Below are 23,936 nucleotides of genomic sequence, written 5' to 3' on the forward strand. Positions count from 1 at the left end.
TCAGGACCACATCCAGGTTCCAGCTCGGAGTTTGTGGCGATTTGGACTTAGAAGTTTCAAAGGACCTTATAAGGTCGTGGAGGTCCTTGTCTTCAGCTATTTTCAAGCCTCTATTTCTGAAAACTGCTGAAAGCATACTTCTATAGCCTTTAATGGTTGAAAATGATAAATGAGATTCTTCTCTAAGAAAAATCAGAAAATCGGCTATGTTGGTCACAGAGGTATCGGAGGAGGACAGCTTCTTCGCTCGTACACCATCTTCTAAACACTTCCCACTTCGATTGGTAAACCCGAATTGTTGAAGATCTTTGGGCTTTCGCGATAGCGCTAGCAGCTTGCGTGAAAAAGAGCCTCTAGCTCTGAAAAGTCTTTCGTTAGTCGAAAGGCAGTCAGAGCGAGAGCGGGGAGGTTTTGATGAAACCTTTCGAAGTGGGGTTGTTTGAGCAGATCTGTTCTGCTTGGAAGAGATCTGGGGAAGTCCACCATCCATTCTAGTACTCTGTGAACCAATCTTGAGAGGGCCAAAACGGGGTGATGAGTGCTTTAATCTTTGTCCCTTTCGATTGCCCAGAAAACTTACCTGGAGAACTTCCCCTAGTAAAGCTTGAACGGGGGTGTGGGAAAGGTGTAGGCGTCTAAGCCCGACCAGTTCAGCAGAAGGGCGTCGACCGCGATCGCTCTCGGATCCTCTACCGAAGAGCAAAAGTTGTCTATTCTCTTGGTGAGGAACGTTGCGAAAAGGTCTATTTGCGGCCACCCCCACAGAGACCAGAGGCTCTGACACACTTCCGAGTGTAGGATCCACTCTGTGGGAAGGATCTGATTTCTCCTGATGAGCCTGTCTGCTCTGACATTCTTCTCTCCTTTTACAAATCTTGTCGGGAGGGTAACGTTTCTTTCCTCTGCCCATACTAACAGTTTCCCTTGCCAGTTGCGTATAGGGAGAAAGAGTGGGTCGCCCCCTGTTTTCTGATATAAGCCAGAGCCGTGGTGTTGTCCGAGTTGACTTGGACCACCCGGTCTCTGACTTCCGACTCAAAGCACTTTAGGGCTAGGTAAATTGCTAAAAGTTCTTTGGAATTTATATGCCAGGACGCCTGTTCCTTCGCTCAGGTGCCCGACACTTCCCTTGCTCCTAAAGTTGCTCCCCATCCTGTCTCCGATGCGTCAGAGAACAATATTTGGTCTGGGTTCTGAAGGGCCAGGGGCCTGCCCTCGTTCTTCTTTAGAGGGACCAGCCACCACTTTAGATGATTCTTCACCTCCATGGGAATCTCGAAAGTGTCTTTCAAATGTCCCGTCTTCCATTTCCACACTTTCCGAAGGAAGAACTGAAGGGGGCGAATATGAAGCCTCCCTAGGGAAATGAACTGTTCCAGCAAGGAAAGGGTACCCAGAAGGTTTAACCACTCCCTCGTTGAGCAGCGTTCTTTCCCAAGAAAGTTCGAGACTTTTTGTAATCCTCGAAGGAGTCTTTCCTGAGAGGGAAAAACCCGAAAACCCCGAGAATCCATCTGAATCCCCAAATAAACTAAGTTCTGGCTGGGGATTATCTGAGATTTCTCGAGGTTGACGAGCAATCCCAGAGACTGAATCAGGTCTAGTGTCGTGCGCAAGTCCTCCAAACACTGGCTCTCCGACTTGGCTCTGATGAGCCAATTGTCCAGGTAAAGGGAGATGTTGATCCCCTTTAGATGAAGCCACCTGGCTACATTCCTCATCAGGTACGTGAATACCTGGGGAGCTGTAGACAGGCCGAAGCACAAGGCCCTGAACTGGAAGATTTTGTCTTGAATCATAAATCGAAGATACTTCCTCGACGATGGATGAATGGGAACGTGGAAACAGGCATCCTGCAGGTCCAGGGAGACCATCCAGTCTCCAGGGCGTAGCGCCGAAAGAACTGAAGCAGAAGTCTCCATGGAGAATTTCTTCTTCTCCACGAAGCGGTTTAGAGCACTCACGTCTAGCACCGGCCTCCACCCCCCCAAAGCCTTCAGGACTAAGAAAAGGCGATTGTAAAATCCCGGGGAGTGAGGGTCCTGCACTAGTTCTATTGCTTCTTTGCTCCACATTGTTTCCACCATCTGAAGAAGCACTTCTCTCAGAACAGGGTCCTTGTACCTCGCCGACAGTTCCCTCGGTGTCGTAGTTAAAGGAGGGCTGTCTTGGAAAGGGATTAGGTATCCCTTCTTCAAAACCGACAGAGTCCATGAGTCGGCTTTTCTCATTGCCCAGGCTTCTACAAACTTTAGAAGTCTGGCACCCACAGGTGTTTGGAGGACATGCGTATTACTTGGTCTTCTTGAAAGGCCAGAAGGCTGACTTTCCTTGTCTATCGGAAGTCTTCCTTTTCGCTGAGGGTCGAGTAGAGGAGCCTCCACGAAAGGGCTGCTGAGGAACTCGCGAATCCTTTTTGGCAACAGTAACAGCAGGGTGATTCTTTTTCGCTGACTGAACCAGTAGATCCTGAGTTGCCTTCTCAGATAGTGAACGAGAAATATCCTTCACTAACTGAGAAGGGAACAGATGATCAGACAAGGGAGCATATAGAAGAGCTGACCTCTGTGTCGGCGAGACAGCTTTAGTAAGGAAAGACCCATACAGTGATCTCTTCTTAACGATTCCCGATCCAAACGAGGAAGTAACCTCGCCCGAACCGCCCTGCACCGCCTTGTCCATGCATGAAAGAATACCGTGTAGAACCTCAGGTTCGAGAAAGTCTGGTTCTTGCGTCTTTTTAGCCAGCACCCCAAGGGACCAGTCCCAGGAAATTGAAAACCTCTAAGACGTGGAAAAGTCCCTTAAGGAGCTGGTCTAACTCCGACATACTCCATGAAGATTTGGCGGACGAAAGTGATTGCCTTCTTGATGAATCCACAAGACTAGAGAAGTCTGATTCTGCTGCAGAAGGTAGCGCCAGACCCATAGCTTCTCCAGTCCTGTACCAGATGCCTCTCCTGCCCGAAAGCCTTGAGGGAGGCATACAACACACCGTCTTTCTCCGCTTCCTTCTTCGTGATCATCCAAAAGCCTAGAGATTGAAGAGCCTTTTTCATTGAAATTGCAGGCTTCATTTTTAAAAAAAGGAAGAAGACTTTCGATGGCCTTTGTACTTGAAAAAAGCGATCTAGGTGAAGGAGGAGCTGCAGGGCTCAAAGAGTCTCCGAATTCCTGTAGTAAAAGTGAAGCCAAAATCTTATAGTCAGATATGCCTTCATTAACTGGCGCCTCTTCGTTGGACACATCTTCCAACTCAAGAGCAGTAGTCAGAGAACGATCCCTTTTAGAAGACAAGTCTTCCGTAGCCCTTCACTCCCTAGGAGAAAGGCTTCTAGCTGGAGAATGACTGTCAGATCTAGGAGTTCTCTTATCACTTATCACTACAGGATCCTTCGATTTATCCTGAGAAGTTGAAGTGGCTACAGCAACCTTCGAAGGTCCAGCAGAAGTCCTATGATCCACCGATGTATGGTGCTGATCTGGAGACAAACGCCTAAGAGTCGTAGGGTAATTGGTTGACTCCTCGCGCCTGGGTGGCGCATCACTTCCGATACGAGAATCGCTCGTAGTTGGCGCCTGGCTGGAGAATCGCTATCCGATGAAGACCATTCTCTGATAGGAGGCTCTCATTTGTTGGAACGAGGAACGCGCCTGGAGGAAGGAGAACGCTCTGCTTCTTGTTCCATGATCGAACGAGGAATGGAAGCAGGGAACTTGGATCTCTTGATCGGTAGAGAAGAATCCTTCCTCCTAGGAGGCTCCTTGGAGAGTACTCCAACCAGAGAAGCGATCTGTCCCTGCATATTTTGAAGAATTCTCGTCGTCTCCCTATTCCTGTCCAAATGAGGAGAAGGAGAATGGTCAGGTGCAAGAGGCTCCCAGAAATCTTTAGGAGAGAGCATAGATCTCTTCGCTCTCTTCCTGTCCGATGGTAATTCTTCGGGGAAGCGCTCAGGACTCGAATCGAGTTGAGGCGCTTTCCAGCTCCTCTTCAAGGGCCGGGAAAGATCCGTAGATCTCCACCCGTGCTTAGGCGATGAATTCTCTGAAGATGAGAAGCACTCTCTGAGAAACGCTTTTGCAGTAGCGATCTCTGGGCAGACTGTGGCGAAACAGAACCTTGCCGAAGGGAAGGGACGTCTGACTGGTGGGGATTCTCCACAACCTCCGTAAGGCTTTCGACATTCCTTCTCCTCTGGGATTGGGAGCTTGGAAGAGGTCTAGGCCTGGGAGCGTTGCGAAGCCAATCTGACGCCCCCTCCACTACACTGGGGACACTTACGTCACTATCCACTGCACTGTTCACTTCGAATTCACTTTGCTTACCTGCCAGTGCTGCCATCTTAAGCTCCATTCTCTTAAGGGCAGCTTTAAGATCCGCAATTTCAGATGCTGAATCTGCAGGATCTGCGAAGGGGGAAGGGGCTGAAACAGACGTAGAAGGTGCAATATTTACAAGAGGAGAAGTTAGTACATTAGAAACTTGATCGCTAGATCTAGAACTAATCAAGGTTGTGGAAGAAGCCTTCCTCAACCTATCTCTCTCTAACTTCTTCAAGTAAGAAGTTAGAGTCTTCCATCCTTCTGCACTCAGATTCTCGCATTCCTTACAAGTGTTATCCAAAGAGCAATCATACCTTCTACAACGTCTACAAACAGTGCGAGGATCAACCGAAGCTTTCGGCATCCTCACCTTACAGCCCTCATTCACACACACTCTCAAAACAGTTCCAGAGTCAGACATATTAAAGCAAAATCCAATCCAAATCCAAAATACAGTCCACAATAGCGTATGCCAATACAACGATCCAAATACGTCACCAAAAAAGCCAACGGGAAGATAAATTGCGATGAAAATAACGAAATTCAGTCAGAGGAACTAACAACGATGTTGCTAGAACCGGCGACAGAGAAAATCTGATAAAAAACGGGAATGGTTCCTATTCCTGCCACCCAGCGGCAGGGCGGTAGATCACCTGACCTACCTGTAGTGTGTGCCGCAAAATTTGAATTTCTGTTGGAGACGACGGGGTCTATAGCTAAGTATATATCTGACAGGGAAGTTGAATGTATAAAACTACTACTTATAATAGAAAACCGACCCGAAGAAGCCTGCACTTCTCTTCCTAAACATTATGTAGCCTATTATCCCTACTCGTCTGAATCTGACCTTATTCGTCAGGCTAGAAATATGCTTAACACATACTAGATGATAACCTGTCCACTAATTTCTTGAATAACTAACTAATGTTTCCTTGTCTCCTGACCAAGACAAACATCTCTGACTGGTATTGCACTGAACCTTCCTACACGAAATAACGAAAAGAACGTCGATCATGTGTGAGGGTACTCATCCTACGCTTGAAGGGCGTGCAGAGCCGATGAGCACCAACATATTCAGCAGTAGAAGGTTCCATCGTCACACTGTAGATGAAGCAGAAGCAGAGGCGTTTGCAGACGGCGACGACATTTATTTTCTAACTTATCCATAGCGGGTACAAAGTAGCTATCCAAAGTAAAACGGGAGAAAAACGTTAATCACAGTCCAAGGTCGTAATCTGTATCCAAAATACGAAAATCTTTGAGTGGGGTCGGGCTAAATGACCAAAAGTTTGCCTGATGTGGGACTGATCCGCACAGCATGGCGAACAAGAAACAATTGAGGAGACAGGCCTCTGGTGGCCAGTATTTGCGGCAGCATTGCCAATGGTAACACAGGTAACTCATTTGACTAGATTTTACCTGGAGCGTTGGTAAAGCTGACAGTTAAAATTACCCACTTAGTGGGTAAATATGTGGGGATATAGTTTGGGCTGGCCAGTGACCAGGGGCTAATTCAGGTGTTCAGGGAGTGTATTGCAATATGTACATTTACATAACTGTGGATTTGTTTCTCCAATAACAACAACAACAACAATAATAATAATAATAATAATAATAATAATAATAATAATAATAACAATATTAATACTAATAATAATATGCTGGAAGTAAACCCTCTTTAAAACAAGTTTTATTAAAAATGATTGCTGCCTCAACTGCATTAATTTTATAAAGGTTCTTCTCTATTTTTCTAATTATTGTTTTCTCATTGTTGCTTAAACTGGTGAGCAACGCACCGAAGGTTTACATACCTCATTTAAGTAACAGTAAAAAACCGACTGGATTTTTATTGGTAAAAAATTCCAGTGGGGGTAGTCAAATTTTCGGGTATACCCCATAGAGTTTATTGCAGGTAGAATTGATGTTAAATCCTATCCCTTTTCTATTCTTTTCGTGGGGCCGCGACGTTTCGTCTGAATTAACCAGACATCCTCTTGGGCGGAAGTGGGTGAAGGACTGAAGTGAAAGGGTGAGTCCGTCTGCTTTTATTGTGGTGGTGCAGCGGGGGGCTTCATGCCGATGCCTTTTCATTGGCTAGTGAATGGGGAGCTGCTTTCTTATTGGCTGCCTGGCTGCAGGCTGAAGCCAGTTCCCGAGCACATGCTCAATACGTGCGCCGATCTTCTCAGCTGCATAGCATCACGCCGGGCTTCATTTTGATTGGTCAAAGGCCGCATGACGTCACTGCTGGTATTATTCATGGTATTAATGTCATCTCCAGTGTTAATTTCCTCTTGAATTGGGGCGTTTTCGGGCGACGATATGGTGAAGTTTGCCATTACTGGTGTGTTCCTTCGCATGCAGGTCGGGAGCAAAAAGGCCTCCTGCGTCGTACTCATGGAGGGCTTTTGCTCCTGGATGAGCAACGCCTCCAGAAGGCTAAAGAACAAATATAGCGCAGATGCTACCAAATAACAGAACACAGTGGGGCCTCGATAATCCCAAGGGTTGGGGGCCACAACTACCCGCAATAAGCAAATACACGTTATCACAACCATCAAAAAACCCTAGGCTACACCCACCCCAACTGCTTACTTCAATAGTTAAAACACCAAAGATGTGCCACCTATAAAAAATCTTATAGGCTAACTGCCTATTTTAACACGTACTAATATAAACACACCTAATATACCCTAAACTATGATATGGGTACTATCCTATGTAGCTTGAATATACACATGTACTTACTGCAATTTAAGTTTAAAGCAATCAGTGGCTGCTCCTATTAGTAGTAATATAAAGGAAATGTCCTTGAAATGGCTCCCTTGCTTATTTTATGCCTCCTTTGTTTGTGTGTGTTCAAGTTTCTATGTCTCTATATGTCATAAATTCTTTTATAAATTCTTTCCTATCCTCAATTTCCCCTTCATCAGATCTGCAAACAAAAGTATATTACTTAACAATTCCTCTTCATTTTCATGATTTGGTTGCTGCACAAAACTAAAAGTACTTACAGTGTTCCCCCCGTATTCGCGTTCTCCGGATTCGCGGACTCACACATTCGCGGATTTTTCTTTGGAACCTATCTAGAAATTATTCGCGGACGGACTCACCCATTCGCGGAATTTTCCGACAAAAATAATCACTAATTAGTGTATTTTGATGTTTATTTTCATGACTAAATACATTATGATACAAAAATGATTTACTAATTTTCAAATATTAATATTAATTTTGATTATTACTGTATTAGTAAGTTTAATAAGTTTAAATATCACATAATAAAAATAATAATTCTCTCTCTCTCTCTACTACAAAGATGTATGTTTTTTTGTATGATAAATAAATGATTTACTATTTTCACATATTAATATTAATTTATACAGCAATAATATCAATTCATTAAAGAAAATACCATAGTGAATTAGTAAGATTTTAGCTTATAAATTTAAAAAATTATGGAAGAATGAAGGAAATCCCAGACAGATTCTTCTCTACTCCAGGTACTAAAACTCAGATCTACATATCAAGTTAAGTGACCGGAGGGGGAAGGAGCTGATTTGTTGCAGCCATCAAGTGGACATGAAATTTTCTCTCAACCCCCCTCTCTCTCTCTCTCTCGCCTCATCGTCTCGTTTCAGCGTCTCTTCCCCCCCCCCCCTTCCACCTCATTCTTCTCTCTTCTCTTTTCTCTCTCTCTTTTATCAAATAAATAATCAATAATAATCAACTAATATAATAATAACTAATAATAATAATAATAAATAATAATAATAATAACTGTAATTTAACAAAAATCCATATGTGAAAGGTATTTTTGACAAATACTACGATAATCTCTCTCTCTCTCTCTCTCTATCTCTCTCTCTCTCTCTCTCTCTCTCTCTCTCTCTCTCTCTCTCTTCTCTCTCTTAAAGCGATGTATGTTTTTTGGATGATGATTTACTAATTTTCAAATATCAATATTAAAGTAAACAGCAATAATATAAATTCATTAAAGAAAATACTAAAGTGAATTAGCAAGATTTTAGTTTATAAATAAAAAGAATTACGTAAGAATGAAAGAAAATGCACATTACCCGGCATCTTTCTCTTGGAACTCCAGTAGCAAGCCGAGTTGGCTGGGGTCCAACAACTGTGTTGCCATATCTCAGGATAATGTAAACTCTCTCTCTCTCTCTCTCTTTTATTGAGATGAGAGAAATGTGATAGTATTTTAAAGAAGTACAATAATCTATCCACTTCACTCTTTTAAATAAGGACAACCCTCTCCCGTCTCTCTCCTCCCCCAAGAAAAAAAAACCCCCCCCCCTTCTCGTCTCCTCGTCTTCTCGTCGATCTCTCTCTCTCTCGCTCTCTCTCACACGAGATACTAGCATGCGCTAGTGGTAACTCCCGCCCTCTGTTTGGGCTGGAAGTGTATGTATAATATCTTTAAGGACATTACTATATTTTATGGTAAAATAATAATATACAGTACTAGTTTACAAATAATATTACGTTTAATGAGATTAAACAGTAACAATAACATTCTCTCTCTCTCTCTCTCTCTGCTATTGGCTGTTTATATATTTCTAATGGAAAAATGTTTTAGATTACTTTAAAATGATATTAATAATACCAATTCAATGGTATATTTGATGTAGGATAATACTTTAAGTAGACATTTGGTATTTGTGATTTCACATTCCATTGTTCCCTTGTAAAAAGAAAATGGATGTCTCAAATAGTAACAGTATGAAAGAAAACATGCATGACTGAATACTTATGGGGGGACTGAATTATTTTCACATACGTAACTAAGTCATTCAGTACGTACATAGTATTTATTTATGTATAAACATAAAATGTAAGATTTACTTTAAAATAGTATTAATAATATTTCAAAGATTAATATGAACCATAATAGGATATTTTATGTATATTTGATGAAGGATGGTCTTTAAGGGATACTTTGGTGTTTGCATGTTCAAGATAGTTTATGAGCATTTTTAGAGGGGGGTTCCAAACATTCGTGGATTCTAACTATTTGCGGGGGGGTCTGGTACACATCCCCCGCGAATACGGGGGGACCACTGTATATCTATTTCATGAATGAACACATTTATGGTAAAAAAATCATGATTTACTGTAAAGTTTACAGCACCAACTGTAATATTAATGTACAAACAGCAAAATACAGTAATAAAAATCTACTCGTCTTTTTTTTATGTTGAGAATCCGCTTATGGGCATTTATTACCGAAAGAAATATTTTGGAAAACAATTCAGTTGCCAAAAGAAAAATTTATTAATGCAATTATTATTTTTAACTGTGAGAGAGAGAGAGAGAGAGAGAGAGAGAGAGAGAGAGAGAGAGAGAGAGAGAGAGAGAGAGAGAGAGAGAGAGAGAGAGAGAGAGAGCAGCAGCAGCAGCTTAGGACGAGAATAACTGTTGGATGGATGGATGTATAAGTTTTAGGGTGAAAGCCCAGGCACTGGGGCCAAAGAAGCCATTCAGCGCCGTAATGGAGAGTAAATAAATTACATTATGCATGAGTTAATAAGTGTATGAAGAAAATGGTTCATATATAAATTACCATATGAGAAATGAATGAATTAATGAAAAAATGAATGAAGAAAATGCTTAATAAATAAATATATATATCTATGATGTGATAGATAAAAAATAATTAAATGTTATTAAAAATGTTTATAGACTTTAAAAAGGAGATGAGAGCAGAAATATCTGCTTCATCTCCTGACATATCACAAAGGGATTTACCCCTAAGATATCTCTCTCTGGTTAACCCTCTTACGCTGGAGCGGTAAATAAAAAATTGTCTCCCGTGTGCCGGAGGGGTTTCAGAGTGAGCGCGGAAGCGGAAAAAATATTTTTTCAAAAAATCACAGCGCGCTTAGTTTTTAAGATTAAGAGTTCATTTTTGGCTCCTTTTTTTATCATTGCCTGAAGTTTAGTATGCAACCATCAGAAATGAAAAAAGTTATCATCATCATATATAAATAATGCGATATATGATAGCGCAAAAACTAAATTTCATATATAATTGTATTCAAATCGCGCTGTGCGCAAAACGGTTAAAGATAACAAGTTACTTTTTTTTCGTTGTAATGTACACTAAATTGCCATCACTTTGGTATGTAACACATTGTAAAACGATAAAAGCAACACAGAGAAAATATTATCACAAAATAATGCATGAATTCGTAACGCGCGGGAACGTAAACAAATATTTTTTTCAAAAATTCACCATAAATTTAAATATTGTCATAGAGACTTCCAATTTCTTTTCAAAATGAAGACAATGATTGAATATTACTATACTGTAAGAGTATTAGCTTACAATTGCAGTTTTCGACCATATCTGACGAGTTAAAGTTGACCGAATGTCAAATTTTTATATATATATATTTTTTATATGCAATTATTTTAGAAATAAGAAAAGCTACAACCTTCAAATATTTTTAGTTTTATTCTACATGAAATTGCGCACATTTTCATATATAAAACTCTATGAATGCCTAATATGAAATGGAGCAAATATTCCGAGAATGGGACGTGCACATTTCGGAGATTTGTGGCGGAGAATCCGCGCGCGGAGGGAAGGAAAGATTTTTTTTAAATTCACCATAAATCTAAATATTTTGCTAGAGACTTCGAATTTGTTTCAAGATGAAGATAAATGACTGATTATTACTAGACTGTAAGAGTTTTAGCTTACAATTGCGTTTTTTGACCATTTCGGTAGAGTCAAAGTTGACTGAACATGGTTTTTTTCTATTTATCGTGATTTATATGCAAATATTTCAAAAGTGAGAAAAGCTACAACCTTCAATTATTTTTGGTTGTATTCTACATGAAATTGCACACATTTTCATATATAAAACTTTATGTAACGGCTAATTTAAAATGGTGCAAACATTACCACAAACGCACGTATGATTTTTTCGGAAGAGTTACCGCGTGGACGCAAAATTTTATTTTTTTCATAAATTCACCATAAATCGAAATATTGTGCTAGAGACTTCCAATTTGTTGCAAAATGAAGGTAAATGCTTGAATATTACTAGAATATATGCGTTTTAGCTTACAATTGCGTTTTTCGACCATTTCGGTAGAGTCAAAGTTGACCGAAGGTTGAAAATTTGTCACTTATCATTTTTTATATGAAAATATTTCAAAATTGATAAAAGCTACAACCACCGCAAGCACACTCTGGGACGCTGCCCCCTTCTAAAATAAACTGATGGGTCAAATAAGTGTGCCCAATCCTCAGTCTGCTTAAAACTATTTCTGTTCGCCTATCAGACTGGAAAGACGAAGGCCAAGGCAATATTATTTCTGTATTTTCTATTATTGGCAAGATGAGGAGAAGTCTATCTTTCTTGCCATTTGCTTAAAATATAAGACCTAAAAGGACCTTTTAGATCTGTATGAGGCACTTTACTAAAGGCTGTTTCTGATGAGATACTAGCAGCTTTCGCTTCTCTATCTGCCATCTCGTTTCCACAATGTGAAGGGATCCAACAGAAAGAGACAGATTTACGCAAATAATAAAAATGGAGGAGCGATTCCTGAACATTTTGAACTAACGGATGGAAGCTATTGAATTTTTTAATAGCTTCTAAGGTGCTTTTGGAATCCGAGTAAATGACAAAATTAGTGTCGCTACTTTGAACAACTATATCGAGGGCAGAGGCTATGGCTGTTAATTCTGCTGTGAATATGGATGCAAAAGTCAGGTAGTTTAGCTGTATATGCTGTATCACCAAGGATAACTGCACAGCCACCACCACTACTTGACTTTGATCCATCCGTATATATCTTTGTCACATTAGTATGGACAGTTTCGTGCTCCAAGAATTTTCCCCTAATCTCTTCCTCAAGACAGTCTTTTTTTGTTATATGCTTTTTTGCACACGGATGCTTCTGGAATATGCCATGGAGGACACACAGGGTGTTTTACTTCCATGACTTTCTGGGATTTAAGATGATTACCCCTAACATCTTCATTTAGTCTAACTTGGAATGGTCTAGAGGCTCTTATACCAGAAAAGACCTGTGAGTCTGCTTCCCTCAGCACCTAGAAGGAGGGATTTTTGGGAGTACGTACTTTTAATTCTAGCCATGTACCTTAATCCTAGTTCTTGCCTTCTCAGATCAAGGGGAAGTTGGTTAGTATCAACATCATATATGGTTTCAACAAGCAAAGTTCTAAAAGCCCCTGAGCATATTCTCAGCCCCATATTGTACTGTTGACCAGCTAGATCGAAAATAATAACATTTGGCTTACATAAAATTCATACTTTAAATATGTTAAGGTGATAAAAAAATGAAACATCGATAGTGGTAAGATATTCTCTTGTACACTGTTATAATATGTGTGGTAATCATATAAATGTCGCAGACCATCTGTTCTTTTACTACAATAATAATAGATCAGTATTTAAGAGAGAGAGAGAGGAGAGAGAGAGCGAGAGAGAGAGAGAGAGAGAGAGAGAGAGAGAGAGAGAGAGAGAGAGAGAGAGAGAGAGAGAGAGAGAGAGAGAGAGAGAGAGAAATTTTAATTTAGCATTTTATCGATATTTTGCTATTTACATTCATATTAGTATCTGAAAATTAGTAAATAATTTCGCTAATTTTCCAGGATATAGCACTATTTGGGATCTAGAAAAAAAGTAAGCAAAGTGTTTTATGATAGATTTTAGTAAATAAGTATGTAAAATATGTGGGTAGTTTGTAGAATGGTGTAACCACCATCACGTTGTATAAAAATAGTAGTAAGTACAAACGAAACTGTAGGTTGGTGACATCACAGTGTATTTTTGTGAATGAATAGTATACATTTATGATAAAAAAATTAAGTTACTGTACTGATTACAGTACTGTACTGTAATACTAATGTAATCACATCAAAATAAAATAATCAATGCATACCGTAAGCTTGTGAAGTGTATTTCTGTCTTTTGAAAAATGCTTTCCCCAAGAAATTATCCCTTGAAGAGGCTTTTTATTATGACAATATGCCATTGATATATAAGACAGGCCTTTTATTATGTAGATATGCCAATTATATATAAGATAAATGGTTTTATTATGTGGACGCTTTGTCGCCGATTGCAAACAACAATACGATAACCTATGACAATTTTCGTTTGTATGACTGCATTGTTCGGAGAAGTTAAATTACATTCTACGAAAACAATAATGAAGTTCAGATTGAAAATTAATGTTTTCCTAAATGTTATTACTACCATGATTACACTACTACTATTAACATTTCTAAAAGGTTAATGAATGATAAAGGTCGCTGTCAATGCAATGTAGCTCAATGTTTACATTCCATTGCCGGCCACTCAAGTACAAGTTGATGTCAATGATGTGGAATTATTCTTTGAATATGCTATTTATTACAAAGATATGCAAATAATATATAAGGTGGGAATGGTTTTATTACCTTTATTGTCAGTTAATATCATAATGTGAATCTGTTCATGCATGTTGGCAGTTATTGGACTGGGGCCAAGGCTTAGCCCACCACAGACAAGCCGTGAAGCTGCGATTCAAACAGCGATATAGACTGAGAAGTGGTCCAAGGAAAAACCCTTGGTTAACTGATCTAGTGATTACTGATCCGCGACTAAGGGAGGCCCCACTGTATGTACTTCCCCAAATCCTTTTGGTAAAACCATCTAGTGAACTACCCTGCCTAACAGTAAACAAAGCTGCCTAACAAACCACAGTCAATGAACAGCAGATATAAACTGAGCTCATCAGCTACGTTGTACCTATTCTTCCCCAGATGTGGGTGAGGCACTTACCTAAACCAAAAAACAATAGAGCACTCCCACGAATTTCAAATTGCCGGTAAATTAGAAACTATAGCTATGTAATTACTTTGTAAGTTACTTATATCAAAATAACCTTACACATTTTTAAATGGTTTCATCCCTTTTAAATTTTTCAGATAATCTTGACTTTCATTATTAATATCGCTTACTGTGTTTTATATGTAGAAATGTAAGAGTATATATTTAATGAAAATAATGCAGTTCACTTTCTTGAAGAAATTAGAACTAAAAGTTCTTTATTTATATATATAAAAAAGCTAATTTTCCTTATTACACATATCTCAGCTGTATGAGTATCAAACCTGTTAGCATACAAGGTAGACAAAAGGGATTTTGACGAAGGAAAAATCTATTTCTGGGGGAAGACCTGTGTCGCCCGGTGAAATGTTCCTGTAGCACACATTTCTAGGTATAAATAGATGCTAAATATACCAGAGAAAAAAGCTATATGGAATGCTGGAGTTACTACCTCCAGCTCGCTCACCCATACAGGGTGTCGGTATAGCACAAGGGCGAGTGGAAGCCACTACCACAGATACTTTGCCAATTAGAAGTCTCCTCTCAAAATCCCTCTCTAGATAGGTACCGTTACAACGTCTACTTTCCGCTCACTACTACCACTACTTCTGCCCGAAACCTCCATTCCTGAATTACGCACCCAAGCTTGGGCCAGCTAAAGGGCGGGGGACCAGGAGAAGAGAGGGATGGGTTCACCGGGCGACACAGGTCTTCCCCCAGAAATTGATTTTTCCTTCGTCAAAATCCCTTTTCTGGGTTCAACCTGTGTCGGCCGGTGAAATAGTATCAGAGAATTGGCCATACAAGCTTGGTAAACCACAAAAATTTTATAGATACATAAGGAAAATAAAAATTTTCTTAAAATTATGTTTTAATAACCATGTAAGAATAGCAAGTTACAATTGGTAAAAAAGTACCAAATATGACGAAATCCATACTATCCTAGGCAAAACAACAGGTAATGAACATAAAAAACAAATAATTTGAACTATGTACATGTCCAGGAGTGGGTTGATGAGCAATCCAGACTGGGACATAAGGCAGAAAGGCAGGGATTACAAGCGAGGCAGGTAGGTGAGAGTGAGTATCAAAAGGAAAAAATAAAAGCAAAATAATAGAATACAAATATAGGGTTACAAAACCAGGCCATAACAGGGGAGACAATGCTCCCTGCAGCCACTGCCGAATATTTAAGGGCCTCTAAATTCTTCAGATAGTGGCGTTTAAATACTGTCGGGGATTTCCAACCCGTATATTTTTTAAGATCCTCGAAGTTCATGTTATGAAAATAATCAACTGAGGTTGCCAATGCCCGGATATCATGGACATGAGGGACTGAATCCGGATTGGCTTGTTTAATAAAACAAAGAATTTGTAGTCTGATTCCCTTCAAGGAATGGTTCCACCTTTTTCTCTAATAAAAAGAGGACCTGAAGACCTTTCAGAAGTTCTGCCCGGATAAGATTTTAATGTAACGATAGGACATAATGATGGGTCCTGTGGGAGAGGTACAATCTTCCATGGAGACCACCTGTTTTGTGGGTCTTCATTTTTTGCTAGGAATTTCCAATCTGGGGAGAGCAGAACTTCTCCTGAAGGGAGGAATTCAATATGATTTGGTTCTCTAGAGAGAGCCGACAGTTCAGATACTCTGGCACCTGAGGCCAGACTCATTAAAAATAATGTTTTCCTGAGAAGGGTTATATATGAGCATGATTCATTATCAGTATCTGAAGCCAACCTGAGTACATCGTTTAAAAACCAGAAGACCGTGTGAGGACGGTCCACCGTCTTAGACGAGCACATGCTCGGGGGATAGACGAGAAGTACGAATCTGTCAAATCAATATTAAAGCCAAACTGAAATATCTTCCTCAAGGCAAATTAAGTCGTAGTAATGGTACTAGCAGCTAGGCCTTTTTCGAACAGAGTTCTTAAAAATGAAATCACCAGATTCGTAGGCATCTTCTGGACATCTGATTCTTTTAGAAAGATGGCTAACTTCCTTACTGCTGAATCATACTGCCTGAGTGTTGATTCTCTTTTGTCTGACTCCACAAACAGGATGTTTCGTGGGTCAATACTAGCATCCTTCTGTGCCGCAAACTTCATGAAGTCCATAAATTAGGGCATTCAGAATTCTTGAGGAAGCTGACACAGTCTGAGTTTGTACTATTTGAGTCAGTTTTGGGTTGGAAATCCGTCTGGGACGGAGATTCAACTCTAGTAGAAGAGGAAACCAATTGCTCTTCGGCCAGTTGGGTGCTACCAATGCTACCTGTCCTCTGAAAGATCTGAGTTTGTGCAGAACTTTCATCAAGAGGTTTATTGGCGGAAATATGTAAATCTTCTGCAAATTGTTCCAGTCTATGAACATCGCATCTGTGGCGTGAGCTAGAGGATCCAGATTGAGAGCCACATAACACGGAAGTTTGTGATTGGAATCCGTGGCGAACAGGTCTACCTGAAGGCCCGGGATTTGTTGATTTGGAATGACTTTGTGTCCAAGGACCACTCCGACTCCAGCGGAGTTGTTCTGGATAGTGAGTCTGCAATGACATTCCACACTCCTGCCAGGTGCATAGCTGACAGGTGCCAATGATTTTTCTGTTGGCAATGAAAATATCGCAATCATTACATGATTTATTTTGCTCGACTTGGAGCCCCCTCTGTTTATGCAATGAACTATCATGGCGTTGTCCGAGACTAGTCTTACATGAATGTTCTTGATTGGACCTAGTGGTTTCAAGGTCAGAAAAATGGCCATTGCCTCTAGGACGTTGACGTGGAACTGGCGGAATGTTTTCGACCACGTTCCTTGAACCTTCTTATACTGGGAGTAGCCCCCCCCAACCGCTCAGAGAGGCGTCCGTGTGGACTATCAGAGACGGCGGGGGAAATTGTAGAGGTACTGATTTGGAGAGACTCCAGACTTCCGTCCATGGATGGAGTCTTTTCTTTAACCCTCTTACGCCGACTGGACGTATTTTACGTCGACATTTTTTGTCTCCCGTGTGCCGACTGGACGTATTTTACGTCGGCTTACAAAAGTTTTTTTTAAAATTCGCGGAAAAATACTTTTAGGCCTACCAGCCGAAAACTTTTGAATCACGCGCCTTGGGGGATGCTGGGAGTTCACGGATCAAGGTGTTGTTTTGTTTACAATCGTTACGCAGGCGCGCAAGCGCGAATTTCTTTCTTGCTGCACTAAAAAGTATCTGTGACACATCTCGGAAATTATTTCGTCACTTTGACATAATTTTTGTACCATTGTAAATTAGCCGTTACATGAAGTATTATATATGAAAATGTGCGCATTTTTATGTAGAATACAACAATAAAATACTCATGATTGTAGCTTTTATCAGTTTTGAGATATTTTCATATAAATAACAATAATTGCCAAAATTTCAACCTTTGGTCAACTTTGACTCTACCGAAAGGGTCGAAAAACAAAATTGTAAGCTAAAACTCTTGTATTTTAGTAATATTCAATCATTTACCTTAATTTTGCAACTAATTGGAAGTCTCTAGCACAATATTTCGATTTATGGTGAATTTATGAAAAAACTTTTTCCTTACGTCCGCACTGTAACTCTTCCGAAAAAAATCATACATGCGATTGTGGTAATGTTTGCACCATTTTAAAATTAGCTGTTATATAAAGTTTTATATATGGAAATGTGCACAATTTCATGCACAATACAACTATAAACAACCCATGGTTGTAGCTTTCATCAGTTTTGAGATATTTTCATATAAATAACGATAATTGCCAAAATTTCAACCTTCGGTCAACTTTGACTCTACCGAAATGGTCGTAAACGCAATTGTAAGCTAAAACGCTTATATACTAGTAATATTCAAGTATTTACCTTCAGTTTGCAACAAATTGGAAGTCTCTAGCACAATATTTCGATTTATGGTGAATTTATGAAAAAAATAACTTTTTCTTCTTTACGTCTGCGGCGGTAACTCTTCCCCCCCCCCCTGAAAAAATCATACGTGCGATTGTGGTAATGTTTGCACCGTTTTATAAATTAGCCGTTACATAAAGTTTTATATATGAAAATGTGCGCAACTTCATGTAGAATACAACAAAAAATAATTGAAGGTTGTAGCTTTTCTCATTTTGAAATATTTGCATATAAATCACGATAAATAGAAAAAAAACCACGTTCGGTCACTTTGACTCTACCGAAATGGTCGAAAAAACGCAATTGTAAGCTAAAACTCTTACAGTAGTAATAATTCAGTCATTTTTTTTTCCTCATCTTGAAACAAATTCGAAGTCTCTAGCAAAATTTTTAGAGATTTATGGGGAATTAAAAAAAAAAAAATCTTTCCTTCCCTCCGCGCGCGGAATCTCCGCCACAAATCTCCGAAATGCGTACGTGCCATACTCGGAATATTTGCTCCGTTTCATATTAGGCATTTCATAGAGTTTTTATATATGAAAATGTGTGCATTTTATGTAGAATAAAACGAAAAATATTTGAAAATTGTAGCTTTTCTTATTATTTCCGAAAATATTGCATATAAAAAATATATATAAAAAAATCGACATTCGGTCAACTTTAACTCGTCAGATATGGTCGAAAAACTGCAATTGCAAGCTAATACTCTTACAAGTATAGTAATATTCAATCATTTTGGTCTTCATTTTGAAAGAAATTTGAAGCTCTCTGGACAATATTTTAGATTTATGGAGAATTTTTGAAAAAAATATTTGGTTTTTACGTCCGCGCGTTCTTTTACGAATTCAATGCATTATTTGTGATTAATATTTTCTCTCTGTTTTGCTTTTATCGTTTTACAATGGGTTACATACCAAATGATTGCAATTTAGTGTACATTACAACGAAAAAAAAGTAACTTGTTACCTTTAACCGTTTTGCGCACAGCGCGATTTGAATACAATTATATATGAAATTTATTTGTTTTTTGCGCTATCATATATCACATTATTTATATATGATAAATGATAATTTTTTTCATTTCTGATGGTTGCATACTAAACTTCAGCCAATGACAAAAAAACAAAAAAAAGGAGCCAAAAATGAACTCTTAATTTTGAAAACTAAGCGCACTGTGATTTTTGAAAAAATATTTTTTCCGCTTCCGCGCTCACTCTGAAACACCTCCGGCACACGGGAGACAATTTTTTTTTTTTTACCGCTTCCGCGTAAGAGGGTTAATATCGACAGAATCAAGGAGATTTTATCTCTGAACTTCTTGTTGGCTCTTTTCCGCCAAACCTGATTGATATCCTTCAGTCTGACTTTCAACAGAACATCTGTTATTGAGGCAAAACTGGAGAGAACCTAGAATTCTCTCTTGGGTACGACGAAAAGCCCGTTTGTTCTTGAGGAATGTCTCGTAGCTTTCGCTATCTCTCTGCACTTCTTTGGCGCGAGAGAGAGTTTGTGTGTGGTAGGTCCCCACTGAATTCCCAAAACCATTGAAAGCGAGACGCCGGAATGAGACGGGGACTTTTCCTTGTTTATCTGGAAAGCAGATATTCTAGGAATTCTATTACTTTGGCTGTTGCCTTGCGACATTCCTCGTTGTTGGTTGCCCAAATGAGCCAGTCGCCTAGGTAAGCTACTAACATTACCACTTGAGCTCTTGGCTCTTGAACCACTGTCTCTCCTAGTTTGGTGAATATTCTGGGCGCTATGTTGAGCCCGAATGGCGAGACTCTGAACGAGTAAGCTTGTTTTCCTAGTTTGAAGCCTAGATATGGAGAGAAGTTTCTTGCTATCAGTACATGATAGTAAGTCGACTGTAAGATCGATAGAGGTGGTGACGACCCCACGGGGGAGTAAGGTCCGCACCTGCGAGACGGTCAGCATGTGGAACCTGTCGCATTGAATGTAGAGTTGAGACGGGAAAGGCCCAGAACCACTCTTTCTTTGTCCGAGTCCTTCTCTGGTACACTGAACAGTTGTCCTTGAAATTTCAGGTGACTGACTTTCTTTATTGCCTTCTTTCGGTGAAGGTCTTTGGAATAGTCTAGAAGGTCTGTCGTTGGAATCGGGTGAAAACTGACTGGTGGAGGAGGCCCTTTCTTCCATTTCCCACCCCAGATCTTTCGATACAATACTGTGGGCCCACGAACTGAAGGTCCAATGGTCCCGGGAGAGGTACAGTGTCCCGCCCACCTGCAGAGCCTCATTGACTGGTTGAGGTCTTACTTTCCCCCTGCCTCCTCTGAAGCCTCTGCCTGCCCTCTAGGGCCACCTCTCTGTCAGAAGGCACCTCTGGCTCTGCTACTCCTTGCGTGTCTGTTAAAGCCTCGAAACCCACCTTGTGATTCAAAGGAGGCGTTGAAAGCTGGGGAAGTTACAAGGGCGGCCGAACTCGAAGGCTGTTGAGTCTGTTGACTCTGCAGCAGAACACACTGTTGTTGTGGCTGTGCCTTAGATGTCGAAGGCTTGTTGATCTGGGAGACAGTAACTGCTTGCATTACTGTCTGAGACTGAGAGGTCTGGAAAGGCTGATACTTCCTAGGCCTTTTCCTACCTTTCGATTGTGGTCCAGGGGTCTCGAACTTCCTTTTGAAGGGAAGTCCCCAACGGACACGAAGGTTCCTGCAGGCTCGTCTAGCCACTATAAAATCATACAGGTCCGACTGAAAGGCCTGTAATAGCGACTTTGTCAGGACCCAGAATAGAGGCTCATCTGCAAAGACTGTAGCCGTCAACTCTGCAGTGGTGACTGAGTTAATTGACCTGCTCAGCCTGCATCTTGCTTCGAATTCCGCCTTAACCATGGGGTCCGGAATTCTAGGCAAATGTTCACTAAATTGTGTGGAGGCACACTCCGGGTCAAGTTTGCCAATCGTGAACGTTGCCGGAGCGCCAGCCCATCACTCTAGGTCTCCGGGAAAGAGCAAAGAGGTAGCCTCCATTTCTTTTAGCAGAGACATAGGTTTGTCCTCCATTCCGGCTTGCAGTGTCAATTCTGCAATCTCTGACGTGCAAGGAGTCTGAACGTCCTCCGGCGCTACAAACATGGTATAGCAACCTTTGTGGGGTGTCAACTTGGTGTTGACACACTCCCATTCCGTGAGGGTGCAGACCCATGCTGACTGAGCCTGATCCCTAGGGTAGATAACCGTCTCTTTCGGGACCTTGTCTACCCTGACCAACGCTCCCTCGGCTGGTCTAGCGTAGCCCGGGGAGGGGAATATCAGGCCCGACGGGAAGAACTCATTAGTCCCACGACTACCTGCCTCACTTACCTCCCTACCTATGTCCTGTTCCTCGGTGCAGGCTGATAGCCGCCACCTCCTCCGTCACGTCACACAAGCCCTCTTGGTCCTCCTGGGGGGGCTTTGGTCTCCTGGCGGATACGCTCAATGATGGACCGCTACTCCCACTGGTACGTGCTGCCATAACTGGGGCGTTGGGGGGTAAAGGAGGACGCACAACTCCGCCGACAGCACGTAAGGTTGGCCGGCTCCAACGTTTCTACCAAACCCCCCTACCCAGGCCTTAAGGGTCGACATCGAGGAGGTCTTGAGCGCTAGATCAACCTGTAAGAAATAACCAAATTAGGTTCCCCAATGCCGAGGAATTTTCCCAAACTAAATGTGTAACATAAAATTCAGGGTCACAATGAGGCGACCTAACGTCTCATCTGTTATGATCCTAACTAGGTCGTAACACACCGTGCAGGCTTCCGGGTGCCAGACCGCGCGTCCCTCCAAGTGGATGGCGCAGTTGGCATGAGACCGGCAGACCTCATGCCCATACGGCTTGTACAGGACGGCCGGACAACCCGTCTCCTGGCATCGGACCATCTGTAATTTGAAAATATAAATGAGTATCGTCAGATAACGCTGCCGAGTTAATTCCGGCGGTATGAGTACACTTCAACTAGATATTTAACCAGCTAAAGGCAATTTCGAGTATAATCTTAAACTTGCTTGTTATTAATAAAGCTCTGGATGTCTCCGCCTGCTCCGGAATCCATACTTGGGATCGTCAAAGCTATATAACCCTTAAACGCCGACTGGACGTATTTTACGTCGACATTTTTTGTCTCTCGGGTGCCGACTGGACGTATTTTACGTCGACATACAAAAGTTTTTTAAAAATTCGCGGAAAATACTTTTAGGCCTACCAGCCAAAAACTCTTGAATCACTCGCCTTGGGGATGCTGGGAGTTCACGGATCAAGGTGTTGTTTTGTTTACAATCGTTACGCAGGCGCGCAAGCGCGAATTTCTTTCTTGCTGCACTAAAAAGTATCTGTGACACATCTCGGAAATTATTTCGTCACTTTGACATAATTTTTGTACCATTTTAAATTAGCCGTTACATGGAGTATTATATATGAAAATGTGCGCATTTTTATGAAGAATACAACAAAAAAATACTCATGATTGTAGCTTTTATCAGTTTTGAGATATTTTCATATAAATAACGATAAGTGCCAAATTTCAACCCTTCGGTCAACTTTGACCTCTATCGAAATGGTCGAAAAAAACAAAAAGCAATTGTAAGCTAAAAACTCTAATATTTTAGTAATATTCATCATTTAACTTAATTTTGCAACTAATTGGAAGTCTCTAGCACAATATTTCGATTTATGGTGAATTTATGAAAAAACTTTTTCCTTACGTCCACGCGGTAACTCTTCCGAAAAAATCATACATGCGATTGTGGTAATGTTTGCACCATTTTAAATTAGCCGTTACATAAAGTTTTATATATGAAAATGTGCGCAATTTCATGCACAATACAACTAAAAACAACCCATGGTTGTAGTTTTTATCAATTTTGAAATATTTTCATATTTATAAATGATAAGTGACAAATATTCAACCTTCGGTCAACTTTGACTCTACCGAAATGGTCAAAAAACGCAATTGTAAGCAAACCGCTTATAGTCCTAGTAATATTCAAGCATTTACCTTCAGTTTGCAACAAATTGGAAGTCTCTAGCACAATATTTCAATTTATGTGAATTTTATGCAAAAAAATAAACATTTTCTTTACGTCTGCGCGGTAACTCTATCTTCCGAAAAAATCATACGTGCGATTGTGGTAATGTTGCACCATTTTAAATTAGCCGTTACATAAAGTTTTATATATGAAAATGTGCGCAATTTCATGTAGAATACAACAAAAAATAATTGAAGGTTGTAGCTTTTTCTCATTTTAAAATATTTGCATATAAATCACGATAAATAGAAAAAAAAAACCACGTCGGCGTCAATTTTGACTCTACCGAAATGGTCGAAAAACGCAATTGCAAGCTAAAACTTTTACAGTCTAGTAATATTCAGCCATTTATCTTCATCTTGAAACAAATTCGAAGTCTCTAACACAATATTTAGATTTATGGTGAATTTTAAAAAAAATCTTTCCTTCCCTCCGCGCGCGGATTCTCCGCCACAAATCTCCAAAATACGTACGTTCCATTCTCGGAATATTTGCTCCATTTCATATTAGGCATTTCATAGAGTTTTATATATGAAAATGTGCGCAATTTTATGTAGAATAAAACGAAAAATATTTGAAGGTTGTAGCTTTTCTTATTTCCGAAATAATTGCATATAAAAATATATATATATATATAAAAAATTCGACATTCGGTCAACTTTACCTAGTCAGATATGGTCGAAAACTGCAATTGTAAGCTAATATTCTTACAGTATAGTAATATTCAATCATTTGTCTTGATTTTGAAAGAAATTGGAAGTCTCTAGGACAATATTTAGATTTATGGTG

General features: G+C 40.2%; 1 protein-coding gene and 1 long non-coding RNA gene across 2 annotated transcripts in view; one reads left to right on the plus strand and one right to left on the minus strand.

The window, feature by feature from the left end:
- The window catches only part of LOC135224587 (iron-sulfur cluster assembly enzyme ISCU-like), a 244,126-nt gene that overhangs the window by 116,320 nt on the left and 103,870 nt on the right, over positions 1–23,936 (plus strand). The gene's annotated exons all lie outside the window — the stretch shown is intronic.
- LOC135225019 (uncharacterized) overlaps positions 7,247–23,936 on the minus strand; it is a 110,297-nt gene continuing 93,607 nt past the window's right edge. The window contains exon 4 of the long non-coding RNA XR_010316875.1: positions 7,247–7,261. This is a non-coding gene — a long non-coding RNA (uncharacterized LOC135225019). The remainder of the gene's footprint in view (positions 7,262–23,936) is intronic.

This window comes from Macrobrachium nipponense, chromosome 12, assembly GCF_015104395.2.
Source record: "Macrobrachium nipponense isolate FS-2020 chromosome 12, ASM1510439v2, whole genome shotgun sequence".
In the NCBI taxonomy this organism is placed as follows: domain Eukaryota; kingdom Metazoa; phylum Arthropoda; class Malacostraca; order Decapoda; family Palaemonidae; genus Macrobrachium; species Macrobrachium nipponense.